This window comes from Eptesicus fuscus, chromosome 11 (genome assembly GCF_027574615.1).
Source record: "Eptesicus fuscus isolate TK198812 chromosome 11, DD_ASM_mEF_20220401, whole genome shotgun sequence".
NCBI lineage: Eukaryota > Metazoa > Chordata > Mammalia > Chiroptera > Vespertilionidae > Eptesicus > Eptesicus fuscus.
In genome coordinates, this window is record NC_072483.1 from 13,742,887 (window position 1) to 13,763,937 (window position 21,051).

A 21,051-nucleotide genomic window follows, 5' to 3' on the forward strand; every position below is an offset into this window, starting at 1 on the left:
AACTATTGTCTTCACAAAATCTATTGCATTGTTTGAAGAAGAAGCCACACACTTATTTTGTCTTTCTCAAGTCATCTATTCTTATGAGGATGGACTCTCTCTGGGGACTCTGGCTGCTGAATCTGGAGGCGGATGAGGAACCAGGCAGCAAAACAGTGAGGGGCATTCTGGTGGGTAAGCTGTGAGAGAGCTGTTCAGATGAGGAAGGGCTGACTTCTTAGAAGGGACCGCTGCCTACCTGAGCACTGGCATGTGTGGGTCACACCACACACCACAGTGGCTGGACTGATGTCCTGAGCAACCAAAACCTGCACTGAAACAACTGTAGGATGGAGCGAGTTGTCAGCTTCCTCTTGGTTTACATATAAGATGTGCAGAGCCAATTCTCTGAAAAAGTTCAGCAATTCAATTTTCCTCAGTTATTACTGCTCACGATTTTTTTCTCTCGGCGTATTCTAAATGAATTAGCTCTGAAGGATGACACTTACCAGCTACAATCGTCACAAAGTGGTTAAGTGTTTAGACTAATACATAAATTAAACATAACATTGATATCCAAAGCTCTCTAGTGCATCTGACACTAAAACATCTTTGTGGCAGAGATCCCTTTTTCATTTAATTTTATAACTATTTCTCGATACAGGCTATCAAGGAGACAATGCTGAGGCAGAACCTTTTTCCCCACAATTTTTGAATACTAATATGTGAGTAGTTCTTGGAAATCCTGCTTATTCTTTGTAGAGAAATGATCTACAGATGAAAGAAAAACAGCAAAACCTCTCTAAGCGGAACCTAGGTTATAAAATAAATTCAGAGCTGAAGAAGAGCATTGCTGTTCAAGGCCAAAGTTATGCTTTATGCAAGAGATTTTTCTGTCTCTCATAGTCCATGTGCTCCCCTCTTTCTTCCCCCAATTACATAAATTTGCAAATATTGTCTTCCTTTCATGTTTTCCTATTTCAATATAAATTAAATTCATTTAAGTGGGATTACTAAATCAAGAGGGAAAGCATAGTTTTTTGGTTTAAAATATACTACTCTTTTGCAAAAGTTGGGATCAATCGATACTCATCCACATTGGAGAACATTGTTTATCGTGTCTTTTATGCCTCCATGAGGTTGAATCATTAAGCCTAGCATCCTTCTGCCCTAGCTGGTTTGGTTCAGTGGATAGAGCATCAGCCTGCAGACTGAAGGGTCCTGGGTTCCATTGCAGTCAAGGGCACGTACCTGTTGTGGCTTGATGCCTGGCCATGGTCAGAGTGCATGCGGGAGGCAACCAATCAATGTGTCTCTCTACATCAATGTTTCTCTCTGTCTCTCCTCCTCCTTTCTACTCTCTCTAAAAATCAGTGGAAAAATAATAAAAAATGACTAGCACACTTTTTGTGGTCCTCTTCATGTGGTCCTCCCTTTTATTTACTGGTGTACTTTAATTTAAACCTTCAAACTAGATTTATTAATTCTTTCATCTGGATTCCTCCTCTCAACCATTCTCTAAGTGGCAAGCAGAGAGATGGTTCTAATCTGCACTCTGATTTGGTCTTGTTCTTTATGCATAAAAATATGGTAGAGGCTCCCCATTGCCCTTAAGAAATAATTCAGACTTTTTAAGCAGCTCATAATGTCTGCTAGGATCTGGAATGTGATTTCCACTACAATCTTATACCATTGATCTGGTTCAGAGAAATTCACTTTATTCAAATATCAACATGTATTATCATCTTGCCCGTTTTAGAGTTCTCAATCAAGACAGAGCCAGGCAGAGTCACATTATCCTGCATCCTTTCAATCAGACCTTCAATCTGTGTCAGATGCCCCTGTGGTAGGCAGAATGATAGCCCCAATGATGTCTACATCCTAATCCCCAGAACATATGAATATGTTACCTCACATTGCAAAAGGAACTTCACAGATGTGATTAAGATTATACACCTTGTGATGGGAGAATATCCTGGATTATCCTTATAGGCCCAATCCAATAATTTGAACCATTAAAATTAGATAATCTTTCTCTATGCTGTTATAAAAATGCAATTTGAAAGGACACAAACCACTGGCTTTGCTATTGGTGGAGGGGTCCAGGAGCCAACTAATGCACATTCTTTAGAAGGTAGGAAAGGCTTTCACTTTGCAGCCAGCAAAATAATGGGAACATGGACCCCCACAGCTGCAGCAAACTGGATTCTGACAATAACCATAATGAGCAGGAAATGAATTCTCTCCCTGAGCCTTCAGAAAAGAATGCAGCCCTGCTGATAGTTTGATTTTAGCCCAGAGACTTCTGGACTTCTGACCTCCGAAACTGCAAGATAATACATTTGTGTGATTTAAGCTGCCAAGTCAGTGGTGATTTTGTTATAGGCAGTTAGACAGACATGAGCAGAGCAAGGACGATGGGCCAGGTACAGAAACTCACCAGGACCTAAAGCCCTGGATGCTTAGCAAGGAGCAAAACTGGGAAAACAAGAACCTGGCCCCAGGACAAGCTATCCTCCCTTAGAACATCACTGGCCATGCGGTTTGGAGCCCTCATCTTTCATATCACTGGTCATGTGGTTTTGACCTCCTGATCTTTTCCTCCTTGAAGATGACATCTAGACCTCAGTTTTATTCCAGCTCCAGGTCCAGAAAAGCAGCAAAACCAGACAAGTGTTGCTGTGGCTGCCTCAGGACCAGTGGCATTGCCTAATGACCAGCTGCCGCGGTGCCAACCAATCAGTGGAGACCATGACCCTGAAAGAGCACAGCTGGAAAGCTGATGAATATTCTATTGAGACTCTCCCCTAAGATCTCCCCTAGGATTTCCACCTGCAAGAAAAAGATAAATACCCTTAACTCAAAAGACCCAGCATTCACTCTCCCACAAGGGAGCACACCTATGCCATTCCCTTCCCCCTTCTTTCTTCTAAGGGACCCCATGGGACTTGCAACCAGCGGAGCAATGGGCAGTGACAGCTCATTCTGGGCTAACCTCCTGAACCTGTCTCCAAGGCCCCCTTTTCTCTGACTTCCCAGTGAGCCAAAGCAGCCCAGCCTAGGGTCTCCTGTTACTTCTTCTATGCCCTTCCTTGTTTCATTGTCCTAAGTATATTTTTGCTGTGGCCAATTGATTCTTACTTACTTTGCTATACTTTGTCTCTTGATTGAAATCTTTTTTTTTTCTTCAAGAGGACAAGAACTGATCTTTGAAAGGATAAACAAGATTGATGAACCTCTAGCCAGGCTCACTAAGAAGCAAAGAGAGAGGACCCAAATAAAATCAGAAATGAAAGAGGTGAAGTAACAACCAATTCCACAGAAATACAAACAATTATGAAAAAAATACTACGAACAACTCTATTCCAACAAAATCGACAACCTAGATGAAATAGGCATATTCTTAGAAAACTACAAGCTCCCAAAACTCAATCAAGAAGAATAAAAAAACCTAAATAGGCCGATAACTACCACAGAAATTGAAACAGTGAGCAAAAATCTTCTGGATGGCTTTACAGGGGAGTTCTACTAAGCATTCAAAGAAGAACTAAAACCTATCTTCCTCAAACTATTCCAAAAAAATTCAAAAGGAAGGCATACTTCCAAGCTTTTTCTATGAAACCAGCATTACCCTAATCCCAAATCCAGATAAAGACACCACAAAAAAGAGAACTACAGGCCAATAATCTTGATGAACACAGATGCTAAAATCCTCAACAAAATTCTAGCAAATCAGATACAGCAATACATTAGAAAGATCATACACCATAACCAAGTGGGATTTATTCCGGGGGTGCAAGGATGGTACAATATCCACAAATCAATAAATGTGATACAACACATAAAAAAAACAGAGAAAAAAATCACATAATCATATCAATCAATGCAGGAAAAGCATTTGACAAGATCCAACACCCTTTCTTGATAAAAACTCTCAGCAAAGTGGGAATAGAGGGGTCATACCTCAACATAATAAAAGCCCTATATGACAAACCTACAGCCAACATCATACTCAATGGGCAAAAATTGAATTCATTTCCCCTAAGAACAGGAACAAGACAGGAATGCCCACTTTCACCACTCCTGTTTGACATAGTACTGGAAATGCTAGCCATTGTAATCAGACAAGAAGAAGAAATTAAAGGCATCCAAATTGTAAAAGAAGAAGTAAAACTGTCCTTATTTGCTGATGACATGATACTATACATAGAAAACCCCAAAGACTCCATCAAAAAACTACTAGACCTAATAAATGAATTTGGCAACGTAGCAGGATGCAAAATTAATGCCAAGAAATCTATGGCCTTTTTATACACCAATAATGAACTCACAGAAAGAAAAATGAAAAAAAAAAATCCCATTTACCATTTCACCAAAAAATTAAGATACCTAGGAATAAACTTAACTAAGGACATAAAATACCTGTACTCAGAAAACTACAGGACATTGAAAAAAGAGCTAGAGGAAGACATAAACAAATGGAAGAACATACAATGTTCATGGATTGGTAGAATAAGCATCATTAAAATGTCCATAATACCCAAAGCAATCTACAGATTCAATGCAATCCCTATCAAAATACCAATGGCATATTTCAAAGATCTAGAACAAACTCTCCAAAAATTCATCTGGAATAAAAAAAGACCCCGAATAGCCACAGCTGTCCTGAGGAAGAATAACAAAGTTGGAGAGATCACAATACCAGATATCACCCTAACTGGTTTGGCTCAGTGGATAGAGCGTTGGCCTGTGGACTGAAGGGTCCCAGGTTCGATTCTGGTCAAAGGCATGTACCTTGGTTGCGGGCACATCCCCAGTAGGGATCATGTAAGAGGTGGCTGATTGATGATTCTCTCTCATTGATGTTTCTAACTCTCTATCCCTCTCCCTTCCTTTCTGTAAGAAAAAAAAAATCAATAAAATTAAAAATTAAAAAAAGACATTCCAGGTTTAAAAAACAAACAAACAACAATATCAGATATCAAGCTATATTACCAAGCCACGGTTCTCAAAACTGCCTGGTACTGGCACAAGAACACACATATAGACCAATGGAACAGAACAGAGAACCCAGAAATTGACCCAAGCCATTATGCTCAATTAATATTTGACAAAGGAGGCAAGAGCATACAATGGAGTCAAAACAGTCTTTTTAATAAATGGTGATGGGAAATTTGGTCAGATACATGCAAAAAAATGAAACTAGACCACCAACTTACACTATACACAAAAACAAACTCAAAATGGCTTAAGGACTTGAATGTAAGACAGGAAACCATAAAAATCCTACAAGACTCCAGAGGCAGCAAAATAGCAAACATATATTGTAGCAATATCTTTATAGACACAGCTCCTAGGGCAAGAGACACCAAGGAGAAAATAAACAAATGGGACTACATCAAAATAAAAAGCACAGCAAAAGTAACCATCAACAAAACAAGAAAGCCCACTGCATGGGAGAACATATTTGCCAATGATATTTTCGATAAGGGTTTAATCTAAAAAATTTACAGAGAACTCATACAACTTAACAAAAGGAAGAAAAACAATCCAATCAAAAAATGGGCAAAGGACCTAAATAGACACTTCTCTAAAGTAGACATACTGAAGGCCAAGAGACATATGAAAACATGCTCAGTTGCTAATCATCCAAGAGATGCGAATCAAAACAACAATGAGATACCATTTCACACCTGTCAGAACGGCTATCATCAACAAATCAGCAAAAGACAAGTGCTGTCGAGGATGCGGAGAAAAAGGAACACTCCTGCACTGCTGGTGGGAATGCAGACTGGTGCAACCACTATGGAGAACGGTATGGAGTTTCCTCAAAAAGTTGAGACTGGAACTCCCATTTGACCCAGTAATCCCACTTCTAGGACTATATTCCAAGAAACCAGAAACACCAATCAAAAAGGATATATGCACCTCTAAGTTCATAGCAGCACAATTTACAATAGCTAAAATTTGGAAACAACTTAAGTGCCCATCAGCAGATGAGTGGATTAAAAAACTGTGGTTCATCTACACAATGGAATACTATGCTGCTAAAAAAAAAAAAGAAGGAACTTTTACCATTTACAAAAGCATGGATGTAACTGGAGAGCATTGCGGAATAAGCCAGTCGGAGAAAGATAAATATCACATGATCTCACTCAGTTGTGGAATATAATGAACAACATAAAGTGATGAACAAGAATAGATCCAGAGACAAATGGTGCGAGGGTGGCGGTTAGAGACCAATCAAAGTACTTGTATGCATGCATATTAGTATAACCAATAGACACAGACACTGGGGCAGTGGGGGCTTGCCTGGGGTGGGAATGACTGGGGGTAGGGGGGTCAATTGGGGAAAAAGGAGACATATGTAAAACTTTAGACAATAATAAAAAAAAAGTTAAAAAAAGAAGACAAGAACTGGGGTCTCAGCATCTCAGCATAACAATTTGATATGACAGAAAAAGAAAACAAATACAGGCCTCTTCATCAGATGCAAGAATCAGCTCTGGATAGTCCATACAATTCCCATCCTATTCAAATCCAACCTATTCTTCAGACCCTGGCCCCCAAGCCATCTTTTCCTCTGTCCCACAGGGATATCACTGCTATCTCAATTTATCTCGGGCATTCATTTAAGCAATTATTTTATTTAATTGTTAATTAGAATATGCTTTCCCAAGACAGTTTATAAGATTAAAGAAATATTGTGCTATTAATTTATAGTTTTTCTCTACTTTGCAATTTTTCAGTGTCTTCTATTTCTTCTTTTTTTAAAAAAATATGTTTTTATTGATTTTAGAGAGAGAGAAGGGAAGAGAGAAAAATCGATGACAGAGAACCATGGATTGGCTACCTTCTGCATGCCACATACTGAGGATCGAGCCTGCAAATTGGGCATGTGCCAACTTGGAATCAAAGCAGAGACCTCCCAGTACATGGGACTGTGCTCAACCAACAGAACCACACTAGCCAGGGCAGTTCTTTCTATTTCTTGTTACATCCTCATTAGGTAATGTTTTTCCCCTTTCATTTCTATTCCGCCAGTGAGTTTTATGAACTGAACTTTTGTATTCCCACCCCAACCATCAAATTCTTATGTTAAAACTCTAACAACCAGAGTGATAATATTTGGAGATGGGGCCTTTGGGTGGTAATTAGGGTTAAATGAGTTCAGGAGGGTGGAGCCCTCATAATGGGATTAGTGGACTAATAAGAAGAGACCCCCAGAGAGCTCACTTTTTCTCTCCACCATGAAAGGACACAGAGAAAGGCAACTCTATGCAAGCAAGGAAGAGAGGCCTTATCAGAAACTGACCCTGCTGACACCCTGATCATGGACTGCTAGCCTCCAGAACGGTGAGAAGGTAAATTATTGTTGTTTAATTAACCCAGACATACCCAGAGTGTGGGACATCCTGAGGGTTTATCATACAGACTCATTACTGTCTAAAGTCAGTCAATATGTTATCATCTCTGCCTCCAAGTGATTTGAGTACTTTAAAACAAGTTAACACTGATCAGCCCTTTCTGTCTTATATCAAACTAGCGTTCCCATTGCAGGAAAAATCCTGCAATAGGGTTTCCTGCTGCACTCTACCCCACCCCGCCTGCTCTCCTCCCTTCTCCCCCACCCCGCCTTCTCTGCCAGCCCCCCTGCTTTTCTCCCTTTTCCGACATCCGCCTGCTCTCCTTACTTCACCCCCGGCCCCGCCTCCACTCCTCCCTTCTCCTCCCTCTGGCTTGCTTGCTTCTCCGCAGCTTTGCTCCCTTCTGCAGCTCTTGGCTTCTTTCTACGCTGTCTTGATATGCAAATTAGCCACCATCTTTGTTGGGGGTAATTTGCATATGTGTCCTGATTGGTTGGTGGGCGTGGCTTGGTTGGTGGGCTTGGCTTGGGCGTAGCGAAGGTGCGGTCAATTTTCATATTTGTCTATTATTAGGTAGGATACTCGAGGCCCGATGCACAAAAATTCGTGCAAGAGTAGGCCTTCCTTCCCCTGGCTGCCGGCACTGGCTTCCCTCTGGCACCCGGGACCCAGGCTGCTTCCCTCCTCCAGTAGCCCGAAGGCACCCAGCTGGGACTTGGCTGGCTTCCCTCCGGCCCTGGCTTTATCAGGAAGGACGTCCGGAAAAATGTCCAGAAGACGTCGGTCTAATTAGCATATTACCCTTTTATTATTGTAGACTATTTAGCACATATCTGTTTTTTGAACCTCAATCAGAGATTATCATTGGGCATTTATTTTTAAGGACAATGCATGTTATATTTTCTTACATACTTTCAATTTCTCTATTCACCACTCTTATTTAACTCTCAAGCCTTTTTTGGAAAAATGTTCTTCCTTTCATACTATATTGCCTAGAAATGTATTTGATAAAAGTCTGCTGTGTTAAAAAAACACTCCATTTTTGTCTACCTGAAAATGTCTTTATCTCGGCCTCATTTTGTATGTTGTAATTTTGAATTGATTTTATGTTTCTTCCGAGAACTTAGGAGCTAGCATTCCATTGGTTTCTTTCTTACCTCTTTGCATAGAAAAGCTTGCTCACAGGACAAATCAGTGGTTCTCAACCACATAGGGAGTACTAAAAGAAACACTGATGCCCAGGCCTGCTCAGGTAATTAAAATGTGCAACCCTCTTTACAAACCGTTGTTCTAAATGTTCTTACTTTTTCAGTAACCTTGCTTTTCTCTGAATGCTTTTAAAAAAAATCCTCACTAGAGAAGATGCTTGGGGCGGGGGAGGGGGGGCGGGGACGAGAGAACATCAATGTGAAAAACATTGATCCTTTGCCTTCCTTATGCTCCTCAACTGGGGACCAAACCTACAACCTAGGTATGTGCCCTGACGGGGAATCAACCGACTACCTTTCCATGCACCGGAGGATGCTCAACCAACTGAGCCGCTCTGGAGGACTCTGAATGCTTTAAGTATCACCGCACCTCCACCTTTGGCATCCTACAATTTTCCTACAACATGCCTGTATCATGAAAATCCTTTTGTTATTCTGTTTGTGAATTCATACCATTCATCATTTTTTGTAACTTATTACATATATATGTGCATACACACACACACACACACACACACACACACATATATTTATTCAGACTCTCAATTGTGGTGGTTTTTATCTTATACATGTATTACTTAGCTTTTTTTGTTGTGAGCTCACATTTGATTGACTTTAATCTGTATAATTCCTAAAATCGAAAAATGGAGATTTCTTCCAGAAAAGATTTTGACTGCACTGCTGGCAGGCAGAGGCTGCTACTGACCTGGAATCGCTGTAGACCTCTCTGAGGGTCTGAACCAAATGCAAGAGTCTCAGTTGCACCTGCAACATTTTAAGTGAGACCCGCATGTTAGTTTCCCTGCCTCAGCACTTAGAGCAGAAGTGCGCCCCTCCACCCCCCCACACCCGCAAGTAAACTAGGATTTGTAAACTGCTTAAAATTTGTTAAAAGTTTTAGCTGACTATAGTTGCTGTGAGTTTGTTTAGGCCATTGAAGAATTTTAGGAATTTAGTAAAGTGTATGTTTGTTATAATTAAGCTGAGGTTTATTTTTGTTTTTCTCTGTAGAAGGATCTTTCTAAACATCTCTTCTGCCATGCTGCCAGAAGCTTATGTCCTGGATCCATTTTTCACATTTGTTATGGTTGCCTCTTAGCAATGCTTCATTTTTGTCCACTTAATGAATGAATGAATAAGATAATAAATAAGTGAATGGAAATCAGTAGATAAATGACCCCATAACTTCTTTGAAATGTATTAAGGTCATATTTAGACAAAAATTTTTCAGAAATTTTTCCTTCAAAAAATTGAAAGAAGTTATAGTGTTTTTTAACATCAAAGCTTTATAAATACTCTCCAACACATTTATCTATACTATTTACCACATCAATCATACAATTTTTGTTGTGGCAAAAATAGATCAAAACTGTAAAGTATAATTTTTAAAGGCTGATGATGGTCAGAGGTTAGCCTACCTCTGAAACAATAAAAAAATCAAAAGAAAAAAAGAAAAATGTGCCATGTTACAGGCCACTAACCTTCTGAATATATAGAGTTGGAGACTCCTGATTGAAATAGCTGACCCAATATAGAAACACCATTTCAAAATACGCTCATTCAAAAGCTAGAATTGTACCTCTACTGTCTAGCCTGTGTATTTGTTATATTACAAAAGCCTGATCCCTCAAGGTCAGAGCAGATAGGGTATTTTCTTCCAGTATTTCTGTTAGATTCATATAAGGGAAATCTTTTCTTCTCTAGAATTACATACATACACTAAAAATTGAAACAGAAGTATTGCATTGGTATATATATATATATATATATATATATATATATATATTATTGAAATACTTTCTTATTCTATTTAATTGGTGATTTATTTGTTATTTACTTTCTTGGAAAGGAATTTTGATGCAGTATTAACCTTCTTGGAGACAAATATCATTAATTAAATAAACCTTTATATTGTAAAAAGAAATGTTAGCACTTCTAATTTACTGATCCCAAGACTTTAGTTTAGTGACAAGCAATGGTATAGACTTACGGAAATTTAGTCCAATAAAAAGTTTAAAAGCACGTTAATTCCTCTCTAGGTATAAATTTTAACTTTCTTAAATTTTACAGATGAATGCTAATGTCAGTAAATTCCAGATCAAAATTGTTTTTTATGGGTTCCCCCCCCTCCTCGGAATTACTCAGCTAGAAAGAAATCTGAATGTAATAGAAACATGACAAAAAGAAAGCAATTTAAGAGGCTGGCAATTGCAAGAAAGTGAAAAACACAGTGAGATATGTCAAGCATTGCAGAATAAATAATATAAAAATATGCAGCTTTTCAGACTAAATGAACTACCCTTTCATTTCTTGATGTTTACTGCAATACCATTTAGTAATACAGTTTGAGGCACTCAAGTAACTATTTGAGCAGTATTTACCCAAGGTAGTTGTATAAAAAAGCAAGCCTTTGATTCTCACAAAACATAGTTTTTAGTAGTTGATGTGCTCTTTGGAGTGTTCCAGATTTTAAAAAATGTGTTTTTGCAAAAGAGCCAGTTCTGTGGAGACAATAAAGGAAAGAATAACTGGACTAAAATTTTCCCCAGGAACCTAGATCTTACCAGAGAAATGACAAGGATGAGAGCATTTGAATTAATAACCTGCAGGAGAAGGGGGTAGGAAGGAGTTGCCAGAGCTGCCTGCTCAGACTGGGTGACCTTTATTAGTTTGTCTAAGGCTGGAGTCCACTTGTGCCAAACACTAAGGCATCAGCTGCCAATTCCCCTTCCCCATTTCCATTGCCATTGCAATATGTGGAGTTGTAAATGTGCCGCTTAAACACGATCCTTTCTTTGGTTTTTCAGAATTATTTATTAACACTACCAAATTTTTCCTGACTGGAACTTATTATCACTTAAAATTGGCCATGTAGTCTTTTTACATTAGTGTGTTTTTTCTTTCTTTCTTTCTTTCTTTTTTCAATCCATAAAATACAAAAACTATTATTGTTACTTATAGGGACATCATTTAAATAAGAAAATATGAATTAGATTAGGATATGGAAACACTATATCAAAGATAATTTAACCAATTTTAGAAGTTATCAGATGTGAATACTGGATCTATCAATTCTGAATTGACCATCCAGCTCACCAGTGCCCCCTGAAGGCTGTAAGAGACAAAAAGAGGGCGATACCTGATCTGATGTATGTGATATGATGCTTGCCTGCCAGTCTGTCAACCACGTCTGTGGTTTCCTCCTAACTCTCAGGATGAAGTCCAAATGGCACAGCATCCCACAAAAGACCTTTCAGTATTTTGCTTCTTCTTGATCCTCAGATTCATTTCTTCATCTGTTCTCATATGATCTCAATACTCCACTCACATTGGCCTGCAGTAGCTCCAAAAGCACCAGCCCTTTCATAGCCTGATGCCCTTGAACCCCTCACTACATCTTCCTGGAATGTCTAGTCTCTAATTCTTTTACCTGGAAACATTTTTCTAATCCAGAAAGATTCTCATCAGCAACCATAGCCCCTTCCTTTACTCCATATCTGGGTGAGCTGCCTCTCTCCTTGACCTCCCAACAGCACACATATATTGCCTTCATAAGCCTTACCAAACCAGACTGTATTAACTATTTTATGCCTTGGTTTCCTCCTCTAGATTTTGGAAAAAATATTTCTCTCATCTCAGCACCCCTGGTGCACATCAGACCCTCAGGCACATCAGAGATGCTCATTATAGGAATGCATTTCAAAGAGTTGTCCTATGATTCTGTCCCGGTCAGAATAATCTCTTGTGCCTGGCACCATTTCTATTCAGACACAGGTTAAGGCCCCACGCATAATGGTACAGCATGGATCGTATGGATCTGTTCTGATGCTGCCTTGTAGCATCTAATTGTTAGATTTGTCTGTCTGGTTATGGGCAGTCGGCTGGGTGTGAGGAGGGCAACGCACAGCTATTTGAAAAGCTACTTACTGAGTCACCCCTGAACGTTTTGTTTATCCTATTCTATATTCCGCTTCCTTTTATATTTCTTGGGACCACTCCGAAGCATTTAAAGCCATCTTCCAATTTATTTTTCCAATGTACGTTTCCAGCTGAGTTCTTTTTTATTACGCGGTGGCTCGTCTTGCAGGATTCTCAGGCTCGCTTTGAGAAGAGCTCGCATCACATTACTTCAGCTTCTTAGCTGTTTATACCATTATACCCAGGGACGCAGCGGGAGGGAGAAGAAAGGAGGGTTCTCTTTGAGAGGTCAGGTAGCAAGGCATGGCAATTAGAGCCGCAGAAGAAAAGATGTAGAAGCAGCAGGGACGTCCAGGTGGATCCTTGATCTAAAGTTTATGGTTCCCTCCAGAGCTGTTATTTAAGAGGAGAAGAGCTCTGTTATGAATGCATCCTTACTTCCAGAATTTGCCAAGACATACGATTAACGCTAGGAAGGGGGTTGCTGTAGGAAAAGCAAGGAAAAGCAGCGACTCAGAGGAGGCCTAGTGTCTGCCTCATGAATTCTGTTTGTGCTGGAAAGGGGAGAATCAGCTTCAGGTGAGATGGAGAAAGTAGCAGCTAGTATACTGCTGCTTCTGAGCTCCCCCCAGCAGCTCCCCTACCTGCCTATCTGTCACCGTGGGGCTGCATCCCATCCATGTGCAGTAGAAGAAAACAAGTCGCGTTCGGTAAGATGGGAAATGAATGTGTTTCCTTGTTAGAAGACTTCTTAGAGAGCTTCTCTTGCGTCTTGAAATCCTAGGAGGGGAATGTCAAGGGGTCATGCAGTCCTAAGCAGCAGCAGGGTGGGAAGCTGCTCCGCTGGCTTTCAGACTTCCACTGATTTGGCTGATAAGGCGGCAATAGGCTCAAATGGATTTGGACAGTGAATTATTCCCATCACAGCAGCCCACAGGAGCTCCGGTTCCCCTCAGTCCTCTTGCCCTGCATGCCCCATGGGGTGATGCCTGGAGGGCCCAGGAGTATGTGTCACATATGAGGGACACTGAGCTTAAAAAATCCCCAATCTTATAAGAGAAATGCTAGCATAGCCATCGGTTTTCCTCTCCTCTGTGGAGAGAGACGTTCTGTTTATTTCCCAGGAATACAAGCACATCTCTCCAGGAAGGGATGGGAAGCAGCTCTGTTTTACTGTCCTGGAATGTTTCCTTAGGCCAACGTTCTTAAATTGACATTCTTTAGTTCTTAGAAGGCTTTCGCTTAGAAGATTGTAAAAAAACATGAGAGATCCGGTGAGAATTGTCTCCACATGGGGATATAATATATGGTGTTTTCCAAATTTACTTAAATGACTAACACTGTGCCTTCTCCTTTTCTTTCTTTTTTCTTTCTCTTTCCAGCCTAAGCATTTTTGCTCAGTTAGCGCTTTTCAGAATGCTCTTTGCAATCACTGGCGGAAGGATTGTGCAAAGGGCTTGAAGTCAGATACCTTGGTTCAAAGGACAATTTACAACTACTAGCTATGTGATACTGAGCACATTTTATAAGTTATGTTTTCAGCTGTAACATGGGAGAAATAATAAAAAACTGAAATATGGAAACAATTTATAATAATAAAAATTTTTATAATAATAAAAAACTAAAATATGGAAACAATTTACTTATGTATGTGATGCGCCCAATAAAGTCAAAGCAAAAAAATTGTTAGTTTTTTTTGCTTTAATTTTTTAAACTTTTGTTTCCAAAGTATCTTCATTCTCTCAGAGTTGTATGTGTTTGTTCATTTTCAGAGAGTTCCTCAAACATTTTCCAAATCTATCTGGTAAGAAACAAAGTGATATTCCATCTCTATGATATCAGAAACTGAATTCGGTCCTTTTAATTTTAAGACATTTTTTACTCATTTCAATGATATGGAATTTCTTCTCACTGGAATGAAGTTAAAAATACATTTTGACATGTCATGTCATTACTCTAAGTTAAACAACTGCATTTGCCTGTGCTGTCAGTGTGTCTAATATCACATTTCCCAGCAGTGGGGCCTCAGAAAGAGGAACTGTATAAGTAGGAGAGAGCTCAGAAGAAAACCCTGTAAGGAACTGAGGACACTGGAATAATGCCCAGTCAGAAGCTCAGTGGTTTAGCTGACATCCAGTCTCTCTCAGTCCCCTCCCTCAGGGAGCTCTGGAGTGTGCCTCGCACCACAGGTTTATCTCCCCTCCAGGCAGGGAAGCTGGCCTTTTGCTTGTCAGTGTCAGTTAGACAGTGGCTGCAGGATACAGTGAGAGTGAAGATGCACTCTCCCAGGTATTTCCCTGTATGCTGAGGGTAATTCTTAGGGGAAGGATACAATGCAGACCATTAGCAGCCAATGCTCCCAGCTGCTGGGGTGGGTGCACCTGTGAGGTAAAGAGGCTCTAGGTGGGCCAGCATCTCCTGCTTGGGGCGGTTAGTGAAGAGAATTGGATAGTAGTCGAGTTTATGGATGAAATATGATAGCTCAGATGAGGGCGGTGTAGATGGTGAGAAGTGGGTGAATGCAGGATTTAAAAAGTAAAGAATGTGAAGCTAAGATATATTAATTGGGTCTTTGTTAGTGTCCTTTCATTATATCTGATTCCAAATATTATTCTTCCTTTTCAAATTATTTCATCGGCTTCAATTACCAGCAATCTCTTATTTGCTAACTATTTTGCATGGCATGTTAACTTTTTATTTTGTCCTGGTCCTCCAATTCTTGGCAATTCCCCAGGTGCTGTCTAATGGCACAGCCTTTAGCGATCTACTTTCCACTTTGATCTCAACTTATTGCTCTGGCCTCTGACCTACTGCTGTGCTCACATTCCTGGTCCAAATTACATGCCTTGTCCCTACAACCTTCTAGTTGTGTAGCTGGATAGGAGAGCCACTTTCAGGCTAGGCCCCAAATGACTTTATAGAAGATCTTGTTCCTGACCACAGTGGCACTTGGAGGTAGTAGAAAGAGGAGAAAAAGCGAAAGAGTTTCCTTTTCTTTCTTCTCTCTCTCTCTCCCCCCTCTCTTACAGATCACTAGTCTGGAACTATTTACTAGCATAGATTAAAACAGAGAAATACACTGAGTTTTATTGTTGAAAGAATAAGACTGCTTTATAGCCTACTACTACTGTATCAACTGTGCTCCATGAATGAGACCAATGCCATCAGGAACATCTGAAGACACTCATTACCCCATGTACTGAGTCCATAAACAGTTTGATCACAACCAAAAAGCTTCATTTACAAATGTGTGGGTACTTCATGCAGAAAGCAACAATTTTCTAGAAACTTCGTTTTTCTGGGTGACTCCCTCTTTTTTCTAAGTATGATCAATATATACAGTTACTATGATAAAAGTTTGATTAAATAAAACACCAGGAAAGTTGTATTTTTGAAAACTTCAAAATTAACCCAATTTGACTCAATAGTCCAAGTAAAAAATCTTTGGAAAATGCATTATTCCATAAATGTCTTTCAAATGGAGACTTTGAAAAGAATCAAATTTTTGTTTCATAACTAAAAATCTTACTGAAAACATGATTATCTGAACAGTAATTTTCACTTAGCTAGATACAGATATAAAAGGTGCAAGAGGTTGCTTTGAATGTTTTTTTTTTTTTTAATTTTATGAAAATTTGTTGTTCTTTCCTTTATGCCTTTTTGCAACAAGTTAAATGCAGACAACATATAGTTAAAATAGCAGTATTTTCCAGCATGGTTAATCAAGATTTTCCTGTCAAATAATTTCTTTTTCCTGCATAGAGGCATCACTAATTTAGCCTTTTTTTTTTTTTTAAACAGGGTTAGAGGGAAAATTTGAGCCCGTATATTTACTTGAAATACAATTAAAATAATGGAAACATCTATATCTTCTTAGCATTAAAGACTATAGAATGAACAATTAAAAGCTCTCTCAGATTAATACTATTAAAATGTCATGAGTAATGCAGGCCTGGCCATCTGATTTATCATTCACCATTACTGTATAAGTTCCTCAGAAGCTATGCAGTGAGGAGGGATGCTGAATTTCCACAGCTATGAATTCTTAAGTAGAGGAGAAAAAAATCCTCAGATTAAACTGCTTCTCAGAATAGCAGATTCAAATGTCAAATATGTGATTGATGGAATGGTAGCGTGAGCATTGGTACAGCCTGTGCTCTGTCAGCGGTGCCTGCGTGGTGTGGTGTGGATGGCCAGTCAGGGAGGTTGCCGTGTTCTGAAGAATTTGTTTGGTAGAAAGTGTATTCAGCTGAATTGGCTGCACATATCAAACTGGTAACTACTTTAACCTTTTTTCTTTTTAGGCAAAAAGTCCCGGTAATCATTACATGTGTCATTTTGTGAATGGACAAAAGTCTGGATCTAAAATTAATCGATAAAAATAACTCCTCTTGAAGTACTCACGCAGAGAATGATGGGAACTCGAGTCAGAAAACACAGAGAACTGTGTTTAACACAGACAGGGACCCAAAACTGCAAAACCAGCTTTTTTGTGATAACCTAGGTCAGTGGTCGGCAAACTCATTAGTCAACAGAGCCAAATATCAACAGTACAATGATTGAAATTCTTCTGAGAGCCAAATTTTTTAAACTTACACTTCTTCTAACGCCACTTCCTCAAAATAGACTCGCCCAGGCCATGGTATTTTGTGGAAGAGCCACACTCAAGGGGCCAAAGAGCCGCATGTGGCTCGCGAGCCGCAGTTTGCCTACCATGGACCTAGGTCATATTCGGTGAAAACCTAGGGACTCTGTGGACAGGGCCCGCGCAGAACTGTCTTTAGGGTGTGTGGATGGATAGGGTGTGGAGGTTGGCAGCTATTGACTAACCATGTTTCAACCAAAGTAACTCCACATGTATCTTATGTTTTCAAACTTGAGCACACATCAGCAACACCTGGAGAGCTTGTACAATCAGAGTGCTTGGTGCCATCCCCAGATCTGCTGACTCAGTGGATCTGGGGTGAGTTGTGAGAATTTGCATTTCTAACAAGTTCTACACTTGTTGGTCTGGGAACTACACTTTGAGAATGACCAAATTCCATTATATATGTTGGGCCATCTAATAATTATTTTATTTGAAGAAAGCATTCTAAAGCTAAAGTGATCAAGTTCACAGTAATAAGCTAAACATGTTGAAAGCACTCATAGAAGTAAATTCTTTCTGGCATGCTTGTTTTTCTATTTTATTCTATTCTATTTTTGTCTCTGGTATCTGCATACTTCTGGCTGCCACAGGCACCCAGTGTACAAACTAGTTTCTTTCCATTCTTTTCCTCTTTCCCTGCTCCATGTATTTAAGACTTAATATATTGTAGACACCAGGCCAGGAGCTATGCATTGTAACACAACTGAGCCCTTGAGACATGTATAACCTGATATCTAAAGTAGTCACATGATGACCAGTGTGAGAGGTAGTTCAAAAGAGCTTTCCTCACACTATTTTGCCAAGGAATAATTCATTTTTCCTAGGAGTATGAATAAATATTTGACTGAAGAGATCACATTTGAACTGATTCTTAAAGAATGTGTAGACTTTTCCCAGTCAGGAAAAAATAAAAATGATGTTTCAGGCAAGGAAAATGACATTATGAGAATTTGCTTAAAATTGTCTGCATGTTTGACAATTAGGGATGAGAGTGTGGCAGAATAGTAAGAAAATGCCTGGGCATGTGGAATGGGAAAAGTGAGACAAGAATATTAAACAAGGTCAAACAGTTTGGGCAGCTTGTGAATCAAAAGACCTTATATCCCCCAACCAAGGACACTTGAGAGCAAGTGGTTTATACCTTTCCTCCCTAACCAGAAAATACATATCTTAAGTCACCTTGGCCTGGGAAAATAGACAACAAAGGCCAAATTAATGCCATTTGTGCCAGCGAAACCCAAGGACAAATAAAGTCTAGGTGACAAACAACAAAACCCTGTAAGAATTTGGATGGTATCACTTGAGGGATGTTAGGCAGAAAAGATAACTACTAAGACAGGGAAGTAGGAAAAGCAGAGTTTATTTTACCCATTAAACAAAGAAGCTAGCCACCTTAGGACTTGCCAAAAAGATGACCAAAGGTATGTGCAAACATTCTTTGATAAGCCACAACGATGCAGCAGGGTACTTTGAAATCTAGTCTGCTACCCAAAATATAGGGCACAGGAAATTTGAAACGTATAGGGGGGAAATGTATAAAATTTCTGAACCCCCACTAGGCAGGCACTCAGACTAGCTGAGTTGCCCGCTTGTACTTTATGCCAAATGCATTCTTCATAAATTCCCTTGCTTAGCTTAAACACTGCTGTATGTCACTCATCTGAAAACAAGTACAGAAGAAGGGAGAGACACCTCCCCCCTCTGACTCAGGGGGGGTGTCCAGTAACAAAAGGAGCTAAGCAAGGGAGAGCTCAAGGAGATGCTGTGTTCCTGCCATGTGGGGTTGACACTTTATGAAGACTGATGCCCTGTGAGGGCAGGGATGGTGATTTATAATCTTTCTTAACTGTATTCCCAACACTCAGTGTCATCCCCTGGCCCTATACCACAGAAATTCAGATTTATGTGTCTGTTGTATAGCTTAGACCCCAGGGTATTGATGAAGCTCCCAATGTTACTCTAATATGCAGCCAGAGCTGAAAGTGACTGTATAATCAGTTTTTAAAAATATTTTTATTGATTTCGGAGAGGAAGGGAGAGGGAAAGAGAGATTGAAACATCAATGATGAGAGAGAATCTTCTACTGGCTGCCTCCTACACGCCCGCTACTGGATATTGAGCTCACAACCCATGCATGTGCCCTGTCCGGGAATCAAACTGTGATCTCCTAGTTCATAGGTTGAGCCAAACCGCCAGGCCACTGTGAAATCAGTTTTGATTGTGAACTATTTTAGAAGCACACAGATTGGTTGACAAACATGGAGAACTGAACTGAGCTGGTTCTCTAGTTTTCTTATCTAGATGTAAACAGTTCTTTTTCTATTTAAATGCAAGAGCTTCTCCCCTCCAACTTCAATTGTTGACAATCAAATGACCTTGAATCGTGACCATGATTCACCAGCATCCACAAGGCTCTTCTCCTGGATAAGCTCCTGCCTAATTCTCCAAACACTCAAGTCATGCTAGACACCTTCCTTCCTTTGCCTTTTCTGAACCAAGATATTCATTCATATCTTATACTTAATGTCTCTCTTACATCAGATTTCTTGGTCCTATCTTTTATTTAGCTTCCTTGCATTCTCATAGCCTATTTTAACTCCTGCCATATAGGAAATAGGAAATACTGCCTTCAATGACGCTAAAACGGGGGAGATGTAAAGAACACAGTTGGAAAATAAAATAAATGATAATGAATGGATGTTTGTGACAACTCTACTTGGCGTGTATTTCTTTCACAGCCTTGAACATCCTAAGCTCTTTCCTGTCTCAGTGCCCTCTGCCTCACAGCTCCCCTGGTCTTACAGCTGGCTGTACCTCTTCCTGCAGTCTTGGCTCAGAGGGAGGAGAAGACTCTTAGATTCTATCACAGTAGAGACTCCCTTCCCTCAGCACACACACAGTTTTTCCCAGTCGATACACGTTGTGTGTTTTCTTCATTGCACTTAGTACCACTTATCATCTGTTTCTTATTCAGTGTCTTTGTTCCATTAGATTGTAAGTAGCAAGAGGTCAGAAACCAAAACTGTTAAATCACAAATATTGTGACCATTTCCTAGTTCAGAGCCAGGAGCCCAAAGGAGAGGATTTAATAAATATTTGTGAAATAAAGGATGAATGAATGAATGAATGAATGAATTGAAAATAAGGATCTGGACCTGAATACAGATTTATTTCTCAGTCCTGTAAATGTAAATAAGATTTGCCAATATATTTATTTAAGATAAACCTGTATTAAATGACCTCATCAAACTCAGTCATATCAATGTTTTTAAGTTGTGACTGTATTCCCAAATATGCAAAATAACTTATATAATTTACTAACATCAAATTTAAACAGTCACTTTGTTTGCTAGACCATTTATTTTGCACATAAATCAGAATCCCATTTTATATCTGAAAACATGAAAATTTATTTCCTAGTCCCATGCAGATATTGTTCTTATCCATGGGATACTCACAATCTGGTTAAATGTGGTTAATTGTTTCATAATTATTTCTGAGAAAAATCAATGTTGAAAAGCCATCTCCAAACAAGGGAACAGGCTACCTTGGCCTCTAGCAGACTTTCCTAACAGGCTCCAAATTAGAATCACCTGGGGAGCTTTTTGCAAGGACTACAGATGCCACACTCCACCCACTGAGATTTGAATTTCATTGATTTGGGGTGGAGTCAAAGAATTTCTACTGTTTTGAATGCTCCTGGGTGATTTTAATGTGCAGCCGATGTTGAGAATCAATGATTTAAAGAAAGAAAAATAACTACGCTCAAGCAGAGAATGGACTGCCTGTTCTCTAGACTTTGAGAGTTGCCCTGACATTCAAATCAATTGAACTATTATACATAAAAGGCAGAGAAATCACTGCTACCTGTGCTCTCAGTGCTGGCAAACTAAATGGGCAAAGGCTATAAAAGACTGGAGCTGGGGGATCT